The sequence below is a fragment of the Thalassophryne amazonica genome, chromosome 12, assembly GCF_902500255.1.
Source record: "Thalassophryne amazonica chromosome 12, fThaAma1.1, whole genome shotgun sequence".
Lineage (NCBI taxonomy): Eukaryota > Metazoa > Chordata > Actinopteri > Batrachoidiformes > Batrachoididae > Thalassophryne > Thalassophryne amazonica.
In genome coordinates, this window is record NC_047114.1 from 52,409,631 (window position 1) to 52,428,199 (window position 18,569).

The window sequence follows — 18,569 nt, forward strand, 5'->3', positions numbered from 1 at the left end:
GAGGTCGTTTTGACCGTTGGGGTTTTACATAATTATTGTATGGCCTTGCCTTACAATATAAAGCGCCTTGGGGCAACTGTTTGTTGTGATTTGGCGCTATATAAAAAAATTGATTGATTGATTGATAAGCAGTTTGTACAAATATGTATGGACTATGCATAAAAATAGCAATTATTCCAGTATGGTTTATGTGACATTTTTGTTAAAGGCTACACCGATCAGCCATAACACTGTGACCGCTGACAGGCAATGTGAATAACACTGATTATCTAATTAAAGAGGCACCTGTCGGGGGGGTCTGTGTTAGGCAGTAAGTCAGCATATTGTCCTCAAAATTGATGTGTTGGAAGAAGGAAATATAACACAATGCTAAAATACCCTAGATTCTTGAGAGGGTAGTTGTAAAACAGCTAACTGATCACCTGCAGAGGAATGGTCTATTTGAAGAGTTTCAGTCAGGTTTTAGAATTCATCATAGTACAGAAACAGCATTAGTGAAGGTTACAAATGATCTTCTTATGGCTTCGGACAGTGGACTTATCTCTGTGCTTGTTCTGTTGGACCTCAGTGCTGCTTTTGATACTGTTGACCATAAAATTTTATTACAGAGATTAGAGCATGTCATAGGTATTAAAGGCATTGCGCTGCAGTGGTTTGAATCATATTTGTCTAATAGATTACAGTTTGTTCATGTAAATGGGGAATCTTCTTCACAGACTAAAGTTAATTATGGAGTTCCACAAGGTTCTGTGCTAGGACCAATTTTATTCACTTTATACATGCTTCCCTTGGGCAGTATTATTAGACGGTATTGCTTAAATTTTCATTGTTACGCAGATGATACCCAGCTTTATCTATCCATGAAGCCAGAGGATACGCACCAATTAGCTAAACTGCAGGATTGTCTTACAGACATAAAGACATGGATGACCTCTAATTTCCTGCTTTTAAACTCAGATAAAACTGAAGTTATTGTACTTGGCCCCACAAATCTTAGAAGCATGGTGTCTAACCAGATCGTTACTCTGGATGGCATTTCCCTGATCTCTAGTAATACTGTGAGAAATCTTGGAGTTATTTTTGATCAGGATATGTCATTCAAAGCGCATATTAAACAAATATGTAGGACTGCCTTTTTGCATTTATGCAATATCTCTAAAATCAGAAAGGTCTTGTCTCAGAGTGATGCTGAAAAACTAATTCATGCATTTATTTCCTCTAGGCTGGACTATTGTAATTCATTATTATCAGGTTGTCCTAAAAGTTCCCTAAAAAGCCTTCAGTTGGTTCAGAATGCTGCAGCTAGAGTACTGACGGGGACTAGCAGGAGAGAGCATATCTCACCCGTGTTGGCCTCCCTTCATTGGCTTCCTGTTAATGCTAGAATAGAATTTAAAATTCTTCTTCTTACTTATAAGGTTTTGAATAATCAGGTCCCATCTTATCTTAGGGACCTCGTAGTACCATATTACCCCATTAGAGCGCTTCGCTCTCAGACTGCGGGCTTACTTGTAGTTCCTAGGGTTTGTAAGAGTAGAATGGGAGGCAGAGCCTTCAGCTTTCAGGCTCCTCTCCTGTGGAACCAGCTCCCAATTCAGATCAGGGAGACAGATACCCTCTCTACTTTTAAGATTAGGCTTAAAACTTTGCTTTTCGCTAAGGCTTATAGTTAGGGCTGGATCGGGTGACCCTGGACCATCCCTTGGTTATGTTGCTTTAGACGTAGACTGTGTTTCATAATTATTGTATGGCCTTGCCTTGCAATGTGGAGCGCCTTGGGGCAACTGTTTGTTGTGATTTGGCGCTATACAAGAAAAAAGTTGATTGATTGATTGATAGGCCATGTGAGCATGAAAATAGGAAACAGAATGTGGCCTTTTGACCTCTTAAAATAGGTCAAGGTTAGCCATCTTTGAACTTGTCCAAGGTCTATGTCCCAAGAATGTTCCCTGTGAATTAGAAGACTCTGGTAGTAATAGGACTGGACTTATGCTGAGCATGGACAGACGGACGCAGTCTTTGCAATACCCGATGGCCATATTTGATGGCCTCTGTTAAAAATACGTCAAAATATGCTTGAGGAACCTAACCACATCATAGTGTTGTGTCAGTATCATTCTGACATTGCTACATCGTGAGATTGAATGTCAAAACGAATTATGTCAAAATGATTTTTTTTTTAAAAAGCGCAACTTTGATACGTCATCGTCCCCACTGAGAAACTGCCCACAGCAACATTGCAGTACTGTCTCACTGTTATATAGCTCATATATAACCTACTCAATTTTAAACCCACATGATATTTTCAAAACTCTTCATATTAACACACTTTTACTGCATTCATGCAAAGTATGTTATGACGAATTTTAAAAATTATCATGTCTGATGGCAGACATAAAGGCGATAAACTCAAAGAATATCTAATACAAGGAAGACTAACACCAAAATAATCACACACAGGAGATAACTGCCAGGACTAGAATAACACTGAGGTCAGAAACAAACACCAAAAACGTGACCCATGACACTTACAAGTGAGTTAAGAGGGTCCACTCAAGTGAGTTACGGGAGTCCCCGTTACATGCCCCTCCACTCCCCCCTCTAAGGAATCAAATTTCTCTCCTCCGTGGGCCTGGGCGTCAGTCGGTTAAGAACTGAGAGACCCTTTGTACTGTAGAGAGAGAGAGAGAGAGCGAGCAGTGTGACTTCAGGTCCAGGTTGGCAGAGTGAGGCCGGCGACCACGGGAATTACTGGAATTTCATCACACACACATGCACTTAAAGATAATTTCCAAACCTGCATCTTTTTTGATTTACCTGCTGAAATGTTTCCAGGGTAAGACTTGCTATCTCCATTCTTTACTTGTAAAGAAAATGAATTGGGCTTTGATTGGCTGCTGAAACTTTTCCAGACTGTACCTCAGTTTTGCCACAGAGGGTTTTCAGCAATGTTATTTTTATTTTCATAATGATTCCAATTCACCTTTTTTAAGTCCAAATACAATATGATACAATACGATACACTTGATTGTCCCCAAAGGGAAATTTGTCTTGGACTTCAAGTGCTCTGCAAACATTTCTGTCTCAAAAATCAATAAATACAACAACAAAACAGTATACTGCTTGCATGCCTATGGAAAATTATTGCACATTTCCCATAATATAATTTGCAGTTAAAACATCATAATAAAACAGATAAAAACCAAATTAAAACAGATAATAAGTTAAAGTACACATGCAAGTAAAAGTACAAATGTGCTCAAAAGTTTTGAATGTGCTGTTGAGCATGGTTACCTCCATCATGTGTGACTTTTGTGTGCATCAGGTGGTCACTTGTGCTGCGTCTGCTTGTGTTCTGCTGGCTTTCTGCCGCTCTGCAGATTGTTGAAGGTAAGGTTTACACTGCTGTAGCACTTTCTCCACGTTTTTACTGTAATAAATTAACAACTGGGACATGTGTAAGAGAAGCTCAAGAGGACGCAAAGAGTTTGGTATTGACCCGACACACACTGTCCTCCCATTGTGTTCCTGTCATAAAAAAGTCACATGTACACATGACTTCAAGAATGAATGAAAGGCATCAGAGGGCTGATGCAAACCCTGTGCACTCTACACACCTCAATAAAAATGTACATGTACAGTATGGCTCCATCAAATCACTTCTGTGTGACTTCATTATGAAATCACTCATACCAATCAATCACAAATATTTTGCTGATTAATATATGTGTCACACCATCCATCTAGGCTTCTTGGTTGAGATATATAACAACAAAATCCTGTTTTTAGAACTATGTATTCCTTTACCTTTGTTCTTTGACCAAATTACTCCAAAATCTAACCACCTATAAATGTTGATCCAAATAATGTTCTCACCAAGTTTGACCTTTCTAGGCTACTTGGCTGTTGAGATATCTGAAAAAGATTTTTTTTTTCTCATATCATGTTTTCCTTGACCTTGATCTTTGACCGCACTTCTCCAAAATAAAATCATCTCTATCTAGCCAATTAAAATTCCCACCAAGTTTAAAGGAAATCTGTCCAGCTATTTTTAAGTTATGTTGTCCATACACACACACACACACACACACCAGTGAAAACAATAACCTGCTTACTTTGCTGACTTGAAGGGTAAATATAAACATGAAAAATGTGCAAGAAAATCTGTCTGTAGATCAGCAATGATGATCAACGCTGTGTTTCTGAGATATTTTATGAGTTGAGATTGGGTGCTATTTTTCCACTGTTGTGTTCATAAATTAAACTACTTACACAGTTTTTGGTGTTACATCAGAAATTCTGTATGGATCAACAAACTATTAAACAGCATTTTCACCACCAAGGAAGTTATGCTTTTATTGCTATTTCTGTCTTAGTTTGAACAGGTTTCAATGAAGAGTTTATTAAATATTGATGTGGATCTTAATTTTGATATATTAATTTCCCGTCTTTACTCAGTATCTGGCTCATAATTCTGATTCCTTTGATTCACATTACAGGATCAATGCAAGGCAAACACACAAAAGGCAAAGAAAACAAAACCTTCTCCAAGAAATCAAACCAGTCAAGACCTACATTCACTGATCAGGATTAAATGTCAGGATCAAAGATCAGTCATCAGGATTAACATTCAGGATGAAAGATTTTGGATCAAGATCAAACATCAGTAATAATGATCGGCTGGCTGTCTGCCGCATTGTTTAGACTCAAGATGAGTGGTTAGAGTCAAAGATCAGGATCAAAGGTCAGCAGTCATGTTTAAAGTTAAGCAATTAGCAAAGATGAGTGATGAGGATCATCAGGATCAAAGATCAGGATAAAAGGTAATCAGGATCAAAGATTAGTGCTGAGGGTACTGTATTTGTGCATCCATTGGTGTAGTTTGGTCTTGATCCAGATAATGATTCAGATATGGTAGACAAACATGTGCAACCCCAATTCCAATGAAGTTGGAATTGGGTTGTGTGAAATGTAAATAAAAACATAATACAATGATTTGCAAATCCTCTTCAAGCTATATTCAATTGAATACACCACAAAAACATGATATTTAATGTTCAAACTGATAGACGTTTTTGTTTTTGTGCAAATATATGCTCATTTTGAAATGGATGCCTGAAACATTTCAAAAAAGCTGGGACAGGGGCAACAAAAGACTGGGAAAGTTGATGAATGCTCAAAGAACACCTGTTTGGAAGATTCCACAGGTGAACAGGTTAATTGGAAACAGGTGAGTGTCATGATTGGGTATAAAAGGAGCATCCCCAAAATGCTCAGCCGTTCACAAGCAAAGATGGGGTGAGGATCACCACTTTGTGAACAACTGCGTGAAAAAATAGTCCAACAGTTTAAGAACAATGCTTCGAAACATTCAGTTGCAAGGAATTTAGGGATTCCATCATCTATAGTCCATAATATAATCATAAGATTTAGAGAATCTGGAGAACTTTCTACACGTAAGCAACAAGGCTGAAAACCAACATTGAATGCCCGTGACCTTCGGTCCCTCAGGCAGCACCGCATTAAAAACCGACATCGTGTAAAGCAGGGGTGCCCAAGTTTGGTCCTCGAGAGCTACCTTCCTGACACTCTTAGTTGTCTCCCTGTTCCAACACACCTAAATCCAATGAAAGACTCATTAGCAGGCTTTTGATGATGATGTCAGATTATAGAATATAGCAATTGCCAGTCAAAGTACATTGTTTTATGAAATTATTTTTTTCTAACTTTAAACATCAGCCACATAATGTCAGTCACACATAATTACGCAATCATTCAGTTCATGTGTTTGATTTATAACATGGCAAGGAGCAGCAGAATGACAATTGCTTGCAACTTTATATCCTAGAATGTTAACCCTGTATAGTTTGAAGACAAAGTTGCAATAAAGTTTAGAAATTTTCTTAATGGCTGTTTTTTTGTAATGTCAGTCACGTCATAGTATTGACTACCACCAACGTGTACTAAGCACCAACAAAGTGTCCAACTTCTATCAAGTAGACCTTGTCCCTGTTATGTCTTTCATAAGATAGTAACACTCCTGGTCATTTCAAAAGGCCTGCTTCCTCTCTGAATGTAACATCAGTCACCGTGGAACTGCCCGTCTTGATGCTCCTGCGTCTGGTTTCAGGTCATTTCTACTTTTATGGGTTAAGTAAATCTGTATAAGTTGTAACCTGATAATCACACTAGAAACAGCCATGCTGTGCAGTCTTTCATTGGTCATTTACACTCTATGGAGGTAGTAGATCACCCGGATACTGTTACAAGCTGTGTGGAGGGTTTTTTTGGGGGGGGGGGGGGGGGGGGGTTGAGCCAGGTCTGTCAATGTGGCTGCCATCTTGGATCTATGAGAATTCTGTATTTAGTGGGAGCAGAGATGCACCTCACCAATGCGTGTTCTCAGACCTGATCTGAGCTGTCGGGTCATGAAACTTAAGTATAGATGAACCAACACAGAGATATTGGTGGAAGAGAGAGAGAAAACCTGAGATGGCATTATGGCAGTATTGAATTGGATAAACAGAACAATAAATTGCCAGTATTTAGCGTATTTAGCAGGACTTATTGTTCCACCAGTTCTTGCTGGAATAACTGAATAACTGTTATTGTGAGATGACAAAACTGAGCAGTCGCATTCAATCAATCAATTAATAGAAACACTTTCTTTCCACTATAGTGTCTTGTTGTCATTCTTAAAATATCGGTTAACTCTTAAGAAAATCTGTAATGGAAACTCATCTTTTAAGAATGGGCAGCTGGGACACTTGTGCTGCTTTATGTTTAATTCAGTGGGTTGGGACAAAATAATTTGGTTTTGTCTTATCCTGGAGGATTTTTGGGTGTCAACCAGGGGATGAAAAATGCATGATTTATGCAAGGGAGAAGAAAATAAGAGTTTCTGTCACACTCAGTGGTTCACATATTGCAGTACTACTGCATGTAGCGCTCCTAAAACAAGTTACCTTGCACTATTGCTTTGCTTTACTTCAATATCATTTTCCTTTGAGATACTCCTTGACAACATGGCATAATTCACCATTTTCCCCATCAGTAAGTCTGTTTTATTTATTTAATTTTTAGGTCAACTCAAGTCCTGGATGGAAAACATCCAGGTAGACAGAGGTAGTCCATCCTCACCTCTCAAAAGTAACCATTTATCTTCTGCAGCCAGGAGAAACGTGGGCATCCCCTCCTGTCCTGTGCACCGGTGACATTTCCTGTATATTCATTTTGTGAGTTGTTTTGTAATTTGTGTCTGCAGCATGGCCCAAGCAGAGGGTCACCCCTTTGAGTCTGGTCTGCTTGAGGTTTCTTCCTCAGCGGGAGTTTTTTCTTACCACTGTCGCCTGTGTGCTTGCTCTGGGGGTTGGTAAGGTTAGACCTTACTTGTGTGAAGCGCCTTGAAGCAACTTTGTTGTGATTTGACGCTATATAAATGAAAATAAATTGAAATTAGTCTTCTCCAGCTGCTTGGGTCCTCAACACTGAGGCATCTATGTGCTGGAATATGCCCAGAGAAAAACACGCAACATGGACAGTATGTCCTAATCGCTGTTCTCTTACAATGCAAGTGATACTTCTCATCTGAGTCTCCCTAAATAACCAATATACCTGACACAAAGTAATTCCAGAGGTACCCAAGGATTCTCTGAATAGATCTTAGTACCAAAGACATCCATTCTTCACATTAGTTGACCGGTTAATGTCCAAGCGTCACTAATATACAGTAAGACAGGAATCACTAGGACCCTAAAGATTTGCTCTACATCAGAATACTTAGTCACTTGGTTAATACATTCTACTCAACTATTACTGTAGTACTTACTAGAAGTAAGTGAGCGAGTAGTAGGGACACAATTTGGACGTACTATGCCACTGCCATATTACCTGTCCTTTGACCTGGATGTTTACAGATGATGCATATACACATAGTACCAATGTATGCTGCAAATAAATTCTACTTTGAAACAGCAGACTTTTTTAAATGGTTCCTCATGTATATTTGTGCAATGCTACTGCACTTTGGACATCACTACAGTTCATGTATGCTTACTGTTCACTTCTTTGAATTTTCTGGGAAGCTCTTCTGCTTCGGTTACCAGGCTGCAGCTTTGTAATGGGATAGGGTTGTGTAGTCCGTTTGCACACTATGGAGGCAGTAGATCATCCAGGTACTGTTAGACTATTACTAACGTCTAACAAGGGGCGCAAAGGAGGAAGCAAGTCGGGCGCCGAAAAATTAAACCTGTTTATTTTTTTTGGCATCCTGTGCTCGACGCAGAAAGGAAGTGGTTCCAGCACAACTCGGGGCAAAGAGGAGTAACTCGGGGCAAAGAGGCGTTACTCGGGGTGACTCGGAAGCCACAGCCTCGAAAGACTGCGCTACCCGACGCCATTTTATGATTTCTGCCGTGTTCCGTTGTTCCCAAAGTATAAATCACGCAGGATTGTTTTTATACCGTGTACTCAATGCAGTAAAAACTAAAAAAAAAAGACCACAGGAAAAAAAATGTTGATTGCAGCTGCTGCTCCTCTCTGTGTGGAGCTGTCTGGTGAAGAGAGGCACTGTGAAATGGCTGCAGCTTCTTCTCTCACAAATGTGTTTAAATAAAATCCATAAAAGTCCTGCTCACAGACTGATTGCCAGAGACATCCAGTAAAAAGTCCGGACATCTCCAGTCCACTCACGGACGGGATGGTTCATTCACGCGTGCTCATGTGAACAATTAAAAGAAAAAAAATTGTCTGCAGGCAGTTAGTTCCTTTCTCTCCTCAAACTCTCTCATTACAGTTAAAAAAGGACATAAGTCCTGCTCACAGACTGATTGCCAGAGACAGGACATGTCAACATCAAGTAGAACGCCAAGACATCTCCACATTTACTCATGGACGGTTCGTTCATGCGTGCGCATCTCGCAGTCAAAGGAGGAAAAACTATAACAGGTCTCAGAGCGCAGCCCTGCAGCTCAGCACAACAACAAGTAGAAGGGAAGTCAGAGTGCACAGTCTGTCTGCAGCCAAACTGTGCACTCTGACTTCTCTGTGCAGAGAACCTGCAGGCTCCATTCTCACCTCCTCTCTGCCCCCTGCTGCGTGCACCTGACGCAGAAATTCCTGCGTCATCGTGACACAACAGGCAGCACCTGGGCCCACACCGGGCACCGGGCCCACTTCGAGTTGCGTCGTGTGGCGTCATGACAACGCCGCATGGAAGCAACTCAGTGCAGAGACAATGTAGCTCAACTCCACAACAGCGTGAGGAGCACAAAGGACGAAGCAAATCGGACGCCAAAAATTAAACATGTTTAATTTTTTTGTGTCCTGTGCTATAGGCAGAAATTAAGTGGTTTCAGCACAAATCAGAGCAATGCAACGGTACTCCACGTGACTGGAAGCCACACCCTCACAATCAAAAAAGAACAGAAAAAAATGCTGCTGATTGCAGCTGCAGCTCCTTGCTCTTCTCTCACAAAAGTGTTTAAACAAAGTCCATAAAAGTTCTGCTCACAGACTGACTGACAGAGACAGAACATATCCACATCCAGTAAAAAGTCTGGATATCTCCAGTCCACTCATGGACGATTTGTTTGTGCGTGCAAATGTGAACAATTAAAAGAAAAAAAAAAAACTGGCTGGCTGCTGCAGTTCCTCACTCTTCCCTCAAACTCTCGCATCATTCTGTTAAGGACAAAAAAGGACATAATTCCTGCTCACAGACTGACTGTCAGAAACAGGACATGTCCACATCAAGTATAACTCCAGACATCTCCACATTTACTCACGGATGGTTCGTTCACGTGTGCATGCAGCTCGCAGTCAGACGAAGAAAGATAAACTATAACAGAACTCAGAGCGCAGACCTGCAGCTCAGCACAAGAACAAATATAAACTAGAAGAGAAATCAGACTGCACAGTCTGGCTGCAGCCTCCTCTCTGCCCCCTGCTGCGTGCACCTGACACAGACATTCCTGCGTCGTCATGACACCCCAGAAGCAACTCGAAGTGGGCCCAGTGTGAAAGCGGCTTTAAGAAGACCCTTCATTATGACGGCTTTGCATGGGCTACGATGATTCCAGGAGGCTACTTTTAATTATCAAACAATTTGGTTCCATGTGACATGAATCAATCTCATTCTATGTTTAATGTGGACATTTATTTTACATGATATATTAAAATAAACTAAAACTGACATTGATTCGGGTAAAGCACATATTTTATAAAAGACCAGGAAGTTGCTTCAGGTTTTCACAACTTTCAACTCTACTCCACTCTATCATAGTGATAAGTCAACTCTATTAGAGAGTGTTAAATCAAGCTGATCAAGACTAATAGAGATGGTGTGTATGTCAGGAGTCACCAAACATGCTCTTTGAGATCACCTTCCCTGTATGTTTTCCAATATTCCCTGCTCCACCCACTGCTAATTAACTAATTCAGGTGTGCTCAGCCAATCAGGAGTTTGGAAACACTGGACGCTGGTTGCAGCAGGTACAAATAGAAAAATACAGGGTTCATATCCACGGGTAGAGTTAGTGACCCCTATATAGATCATGATAGGGTTCATTTACAAACCCAATTCCAATGAAGTTGGGACGTTGTGTAAAATGTAAATAAAAACAGAATACAATGATTTGCAAATCCTCTTCAACCTATATTCAGTTGAATACATGTTCAAACGGATACATTTTATTGATTTTGTGCAAATATTTGCTCATTTTGAAATCGATGCCTGCAACAAATTTTAAAAAAGCTGGGACAGTGGTAACAAAAGACTGAGAAAGCTGATAAATGTTCAAAGAACACCTGTTTGGAACATTCCACAGGTGAACAGGTTAATTGGAAACAGCTGAGTATCATGACTGGGTATAAAAAGAGCATCCCCAAAAGGCTCAACCGTTCACAAGCAAAGATGGGGTGAGGATCATCACCATTTGCAAATATTTGCACAAAAAAAAAGTATCAGTCTATTTCATACAATGTCCCAACTTTATTGGAATTGGGGTTGTAACACTCTTGAATGAGACCATATGCGCTTGCTACAGTTTTAATTTAACACTGCAAAATTCACTGTGTATTACAGTCAGTATCAAAAGAGACTGACTGTGGGTTGTGCATATTTCACCAGCACTAAAAAAGTCATGCTGTCTTCCCCCAAAAAACAGCCTCATTACAGCCTGCAGGAGTCTTCACTTTCTATTTGCTGTTGGTTGAACTGCTCTGAAAACATTCCAGTTTTGTCCGTACAACTGACTGTAAGGTCAGCCCAGTGGGAGTCCGTTTTTGGCCAGCCAGTCGCTTCCATACAGTGGAACAGTCAAGTAACTGAACTTTTCACCATGTTACTCCTGATATGCTGGTATTAGAAATCAACAATGCCCACTGAAATGCACATTATCTGCCATAGTTTGGTTCCATCATATTTTATGAGCCATAATCATATCTGGAAAACAAAACATTAGTTTTCATTCGAGTTTTGCTTGTTTTTCAGTTTTTCTAACAACCAACCTTTCAGTTGCTACGAGTGAGTCTCGATCTTACTTGGCGTCTCATTTCTCTGCTCTAAAACTCCCACCGAGCTCCACTTTTTGTGTTTCATGAGCCACAAACTGACATAATGCTGCCTGAAAGAGCATCAGCCTAAATGTCTTCAGTGTGTTACATGTCTTCCAGGATCAGCTTCCTGCCTGGAATGTGTTCATTCAGCCAGAGTGACTTTGATTGGAACACAGTTGTGCACAATGGAGCAACTGTAAAAGGTGTCATTGAGTTATGCTGCATATGTGTAACAGTCAGCTCGATGGCATTTTAATGGAGGGGTGGGATCAGTCAGTGGAAACTCCAAAATAAGAATGGCTGTTTCTTTTACTGTCGTTTTACTCTTTCTGGAGATGTTAAAAGTTGAGTTGTATTTTCCATGATGTGATGGGTCAGTGAGATGATGTAGTTTCTGAGACAGTGCTTGAATTCAAAATGAGGCTTTGAGGGAGTAAATCCATACCAGAAAGACCTCATTGAATTGAGCTAAAACATCAGAGATGTGACCTTTGAAATGTCACTGGCTGCCTGTTGTTGTTAGGGTGTACCATTGCTATGGTTACTGTAAAAAATGTTAGACATGAATCATTGTGATTGTGTATCACTTCCACACATCCTATGCTTTAGGGCACAGAACACATATCAAGGCTTGTTGCCAAGTGAGAAAGTCTGCAGAATTTCATTTGTTTAAAGCTACAGTATGTCGGATTTAGAGGCGTTTATGACAACAAATGGAATATAGCAGTCGTAATCATTTGTTCATTAGTTCTAATTACCTGCAGCAATTAATCTGTGTTAGAATGAGTCCTTTATGTCTATATAGGAGCGGGTCACATCATGGAGGCTGCCATGTTGCACCGCCATGTTGCTACAGTAACCAAAAAGGACATACGAGGTCTGTTAGAAAAGTATCCGACCTTTTTATTTTTTGCAAAAACCCGATAGATTTGAATCACATGTGCTTGCATGAGCCAACCTTGAACCTTCGTGTGCATGCGTGATTTTTTTTCACGCCTGTCAATTGCGTCATTTGCTTGTAAGCAGCCTTTGTGTGAGGATGGGTGTTGTCTCTTGTCGTTTTTTCTTTGCAAGGAAATGGCGGAACGACTGGAGCAGCACGACTGCATCAGATTTTGCCAGAAACTGGGCGACAGCCAGGTGGAAACCATTCGCATTATTCAGACGGCTTTCGGTGACGATGCTATGGGCATCACACAGATTAAGGAGTGGTACAACCGGTTTAAAGTTGGCTGCACAACAGTGCAGAGTGTGCCGCACTCTGGGTGCCCATCAGCATGCTGAAATGACTGGATCATTTCCAAAGTGAACGCTGTGGTGATGTGGGACCGTCATGTGACTATCTGAGAAATTGTGGAAGAATTGGACATAAGCACTTTTTTGGCACAATCCACTGTGACAAAAGATTTTGCCATGAAAAGAGTTGCATGCTGATGGCTTTGGCATGAAGCTGATGGCGGAGAAAAAGCACCACCGTGTTGAAGCCTCACAGGACATGTTGTGACATGCCCAGCTCTTCCACAATTTCTCGGATAGTCACACGACTGAAAAGCCACCGAAAGCCGTCTGAATCTTCCGAATGGTTTGTTTGTCTGTTTGTGGCCCTGCGACAGACTGGCATCCTGTCCTGGGTGTACCCCGTCTCACGCTCTATGGCTGCTGGGATAGGCTGCAGCCCCCTGTGACCCTTAATTGGACTAAGCAGTAGAAGATGAATGAATGAATATTTGAACATCGCTTGAGTTCTTCAATCAGTTTATTCCATCTTTTAGGGCCACAAATGGACACACAGAATTCTTTCATGGTCATCCGAGCCCCTGCAATTTTAAAATAACACAAGACCCTTAGATTATATTTTCCCTCTCTGTGAAAAATTCTTGAATTCTAAAGGGTAGTTTCTTATTTTTCACTTTATACATTAACTGAATAGTCTTAAATACAATCATATTGTGGAGTTTTAATATTTTAGATTTAATGCACAATGGGTTGGTGTGGTCTCGATAACCTGCATTGTGAATTGTTCTTAATGCTCTTTTTTGGAGAATGAATAATGGTTGCAATGTAGTTTTATAATTGTTGCCCCAAAGTTCAGCACAGTAATTCAGATAGGGTGCAACCAATGAACAATACAGAGTATGTAGTGCTCTGCAATCAAGAACATGCTTTGCTTTATTTAATACTGCAATACTTTTTGATACTTTCTTTTGAATATGTTGAATATGAGCTTTCCAATTAATTCTTTCATCAATAATGACACCTAAAAATGTATTCTCTTTGATCTGTTCTATGTTTACCCCTTGTATATTTAACTGAATTTGTATGTCTTTTTTATAATTTCCAAATAACATTATTTTAGTTTTAGACAAATTTAGTGATAATTTATTAATATCAAACCATCATTTCAGTTTCTAAATCAGATAATAATTGTTGCAAATTTTCTCCTGAACAAAACAGGTTTATATCGTCTGCAAAGAGAACTGCTTTAAACAGATCCGAAACGTTGCATAAATTGTTGATGTACAAAAAATTGAACATTGCATAAATTTGCAAAACCTTCAAAATAAATAAATAAATATAAAAGTTAATATAACCTCTTTGTCATACATTATATCTTCTAAAACTGAAAACACCGTTTTTGGAAACTGATAACACCTCTGGAGTCATTTAAAAGACTTCCCAGACGTCAGTGTGCACGTTAACTTCCACTAACTCAAACCTAAATTCCGCTTTTGTCAAAAGCTTATGTATGCACACACGTACACCCTCCTCCAGATGCTGTTAAAATGGAAATTTTTTTTGATTGATTGATTGATTGATTGATTGATAGAGGGGCTTTACTGAACATGTACAAATTGTACGCAAGAGAATAGAATGTTAATAATGAATGCAAATAACAACAAATGTATAATTTATATATATAGATATAGATATATATATATACAGAGGTGTCAAGTAACTAAGTACAAATACTTCGTTACTGTACTTAAGTACACTTTTTAGGTATCTATACTTTACTCCATTACTTATTTTTCTGCCTACTTCTGACTTCTACTCATTACATTTTCACACAAGTATCTGTACTTTCTATTCTTTACATTTTTAAAACAAACAGCCTCGTTACTCTTGGCTTCAGTTTAATGTTTATATATATATATATATATTTCACGTCATGTGCGCCTGTAATCAACTTTTCTGCAGCGCGGCTTTGCTTTGAACCGTGAACCAAGCAGTGGTTCGCAGATTGAAGCAATTCTTCGACCATTGCTTCGTTTATTCTTTCTTTCTTTCGCTTAATTTCCCCCCGCTAAAATCCTAAAGAGCATACTTCTGTGAGTATTATTTACCTTTTCTATGTTAAACCGACCTGTTATGGTCTTCTGAAACAGTTGATAGATGTATTTTATAACTTAAAAACGGGAGCGACGCTAACGCGTTAGCATGTCTATGGCATTTTCAATGTTAAAAGTTAGCATTTAGCAATTGCAGCTCTCATCACGTTCGGGTGCATTTGTTTTCAAGTTGTAATATTTCTTAAATTTATTTTTGTTTATATATTAATAATCTAATTATTATTATATACAATTCTAGAGAAAGAGGCAAAAAGAACCTGAATAGAAACACAACAGAAAATATAAAAGCAACTAACAATGAACATACATAAATAAATACATACGTACATAAATGTTTCCTGTGAACACCTAGTGACTATTACACCTCCATTTCATCCCTGTCTAATTTAAGTTTAATGACTGTTTGTTTCAGTCAAACCATATTTTCAGTTTGTTAATTTCTTCAGTGATTTCCTCCAGAACTATCTGCCAAACTAGAAAACTGCTGCATCCTAGTAAGAGCAGAATACTACTGGAATTAATTTGAATAAGGAAAGTTGTTTTTTTTTTTCCTTCACTAAATGGATGCTACACTCACTGCAGTTTATTGTCTGGAATAGTCCCAGATTGCATTTCAGAGCTTCTAGAATTGAAACATTTTCGTGCAGGTGGTGTTGGGGGGTAATTTTGGGTTTTGGGTCTTGGGCCACATGTAGAACGAATCAGTTTTTAAATTAAGCTTTCAATTCATATAGTGGCATCTACCTTTTTTTTTTTTTTTTTAAAGGTTACTTTATACTTTTATACTTTAAGTAGGTTTTGGAGCACATACTTTTTCACTTTTACTTGAGTAAAGAGGTCAAGTTGATACTTCAACTTTTACCAGAGTGTTTTTAAACTGCAGTATCTATACTTCTACTTAAGTAACAAATGTGTGTACTTTTGACACCACTGTATATATATACATACACACTTCGCACTGGAATATCAGTTGAACAACTGCAAATTATATAGAAGATAATGGTCATACAGCCGAGGGTATTGTAGCATTGCATTCTATTTTTGGGGTTTTTTTTTGGGGGGGGCATTAGTGTTGATGGATAACTAAAAACAAACTCAAAGTATTTCACACATGAATGTGTTTCAGTTTTGAGCGCACATAGTGGGAGAGGAAACAGAGGGCAGCAGTGCACAGCATTTTTAATAGCTGTATTCATGGACAATAGTGAATTTTGTGTGAGAATCCAGTGGGTGAATGTCAATAGATGGTTTGGTGCCAGAGTGACTGTGGAGCGAACATGAGATAATATTTTCCTGTCACATTTCTCTGAAGGCTGACTTATGTCCTAAGCAGTTCACATCAAGTGTCTTTCACAACATGCAATAGAGGATTCATCCAAAATGACAATAATGAGAACGGTATCTTTGGTTTATCATCTGACATATTTGTGTGTTCTCTCTGTGGCACTCAGTGGAAATTGCACCTTTCCTGGATACGTCCTACACTTTCTCACATAAGCAAATTAATTCCACATTACTGTGATCCCCCCCATGTGCCTCATTAACATTTGTATTGGAGGAGGAGAAGAGTCGATGGCAGATGCTATGAGAGGTTGTTTGCACTGAGCACAATAGTTGCAGCTGAGCAAACACACCCACAAAGTAGGACATTCAGTGACCTCTGCCTTACATATGTATTAAAACGACATGAGTCTACTGATTGACTTGTTGTCTGGTTTGTACCTCAACTGATTTGTCTGCCCCCTATAGAAACTTTTAAATACAATAATCAGTATAATGATAATAATGCAATACGCAGTAATGATACAAAATAAATGGCACGGTGGGTTAGTGGTTAAGAATAAGAATAAGACAAACTTTATTAATCCAGAAGGAAATTGTTTTACCAGCGTGCCGAAACAGTAAACAGTAAAGATTTCAAATTTTTTTTTTTTTTTTTTACAGTGAGAACAACATGTTAATGCAAAATGACTGAAGACACTTGCAAAAGATGTAGACAGTATCGCACATAGCTCTGAGTAACTGAAACACTCTGATGGTTATGGCTTCATTCTGCAGAAGGGGGAGGAGTTATACAGTTTGATGTCCACAGGTAGGAAGGACCTCCTGTGACATTCTGTGGTGCACCTTGGTGGCCTCAGTCTTTTGCTGAAGGTGCTCTGACAGGACATCAGTGGCATGCAGGGGGTGTGAGTTGTCGTCACAGATGGTGAGCAGTTTTTTCAACATCCTCCTCTCTCATAGCGAGGAGGTCATGGGATCAATTCCCACCTGTGGCATTTCTGTGTGGAGTTTGCATATTCTCCCCGTGTTGTCGTGGGTTCCCTCCGGGTGCTCCGGCTTCCTCCCACATCCAAAGACATGCAGGACAGGTGCATTGGAAACTTTATAATTATCCATTTCTCCCTTGGGAGAAATGGATGGGACTAACATAGTTAAATTTAAATATGATTTTGGAGGGTGCTATGGTTTATAATCAGCCGACATTTCACTTGCTGCTTATAAATTGAATGAACAGAGTTATTCAGTGACTCAAGAGTTATGTGCAATATTGACCAACATCTTGTGCAAATGTCTTCCAGTCATTTTGCATAAATTGTTGTACTTAATGTAAAAAAAAAAAAAAAAAAAAAAAAACATTTTTCATGCTGTAATACAATGCACATTATTTAAAAGTTTCTCTGGATAAAGCGCAAGAACATGGATGGATGGATGGATGGCTTTCATAAACAAGAATACAGTTGTCTCCTGAGGTGTGTTGGCTCTTGCATACCTGTGAACAGTGTTCTGTTGGCAGTCATTGATATGAGTTATGACTTGTAATTGTGCTTGATATTGTGAATGCATATTCACCATTTTTGGGGAGAAAAATCTCGGACCCCATGTGACTTCGGTTCCTGGATTTCAGCCTCAGTACACCCATGGATGGAATCCACTTCTGCTTCAGAGAGTTGTGCCATCCTGCCTGGTTTCTGTGCACCTGCATGTCTTGTGCTTACCTACAGTTAACTTCTCTTTAGAAACCTGAAACTGGCCTTGTCAAAATTGTCAGCAGCAGCAGCCAGTCTTCTTGGTGACCCTGATAAAAATGATAACAGCAGGTAGATCAGGAGGCTGGAGGAAGCAATGGACACCAAATCAGGTGAAACATTTTGCTGCTGATGTCAGATCCATGTCTACTTTGTCTGTCTGTCTGTTTATCTGTCTCTTCACACTGTTCATGTCTTCCTGTATCAGCCGGTATTAGACTGTGCGAAAAACTTTGTCACCAGACAGCACAAAGGATGACCTTTCTGTTGTTGTCAGTCTGTGTGATATGTCTCTCAGGGGGGTGAAATAAAGGTGAAGTGATGGCAGGAGGTTGGGGGGGGGGGGCATGTAGTTGGAGTGCAGAGTGGAGACCAAGAAGATTTGATGTAATGGAAACTGTCCCTCTGCAGATGTCCACCCCAGCCTCCGAACAAATCTAAACAATACAGTCTTTTGTCAGAAATATGTTGTCGGCCCAACTGTGTGTGTGTGTGCGCGCGCGCATGTTCAGAGTCTGATCTTCAGCTGTGGTCACATTAGCAGGTTATTGTCTCAATAATCTGTGACTGACTGAGCAGTCAGCTTGTAAACCAGGAGGTCAAGGTCACTGGGGTCAAATATCAGATTACCATA

At 39.6% G+C, this 18,569-nt stretch overlaps 1 long non-coding RNA gene across 1 annotated transcript; it reads right to left on the minus strand.

The window, feature by feature from the left end:
- Positions 1–2,675: 2,675 nt before the first annotated feature.
- LOC117521528 lies at positions 2,676–17,304 on the minus strand. Its single transcript, XR_004563959.1, has 4 exons — positions 17,292–17,304; positions 14,580–14,587; positions 7,341–7,342; positions 2,676–2,797 (listed from the first exon to the last, which is right to left on the minus strand). It is a non-coding gene; the product is annotated as an uncharacterized LOC117521528 (long non-coding RNA).
- Positions 17,305–18,569: the final 1,265 nt, after the last annotated feature.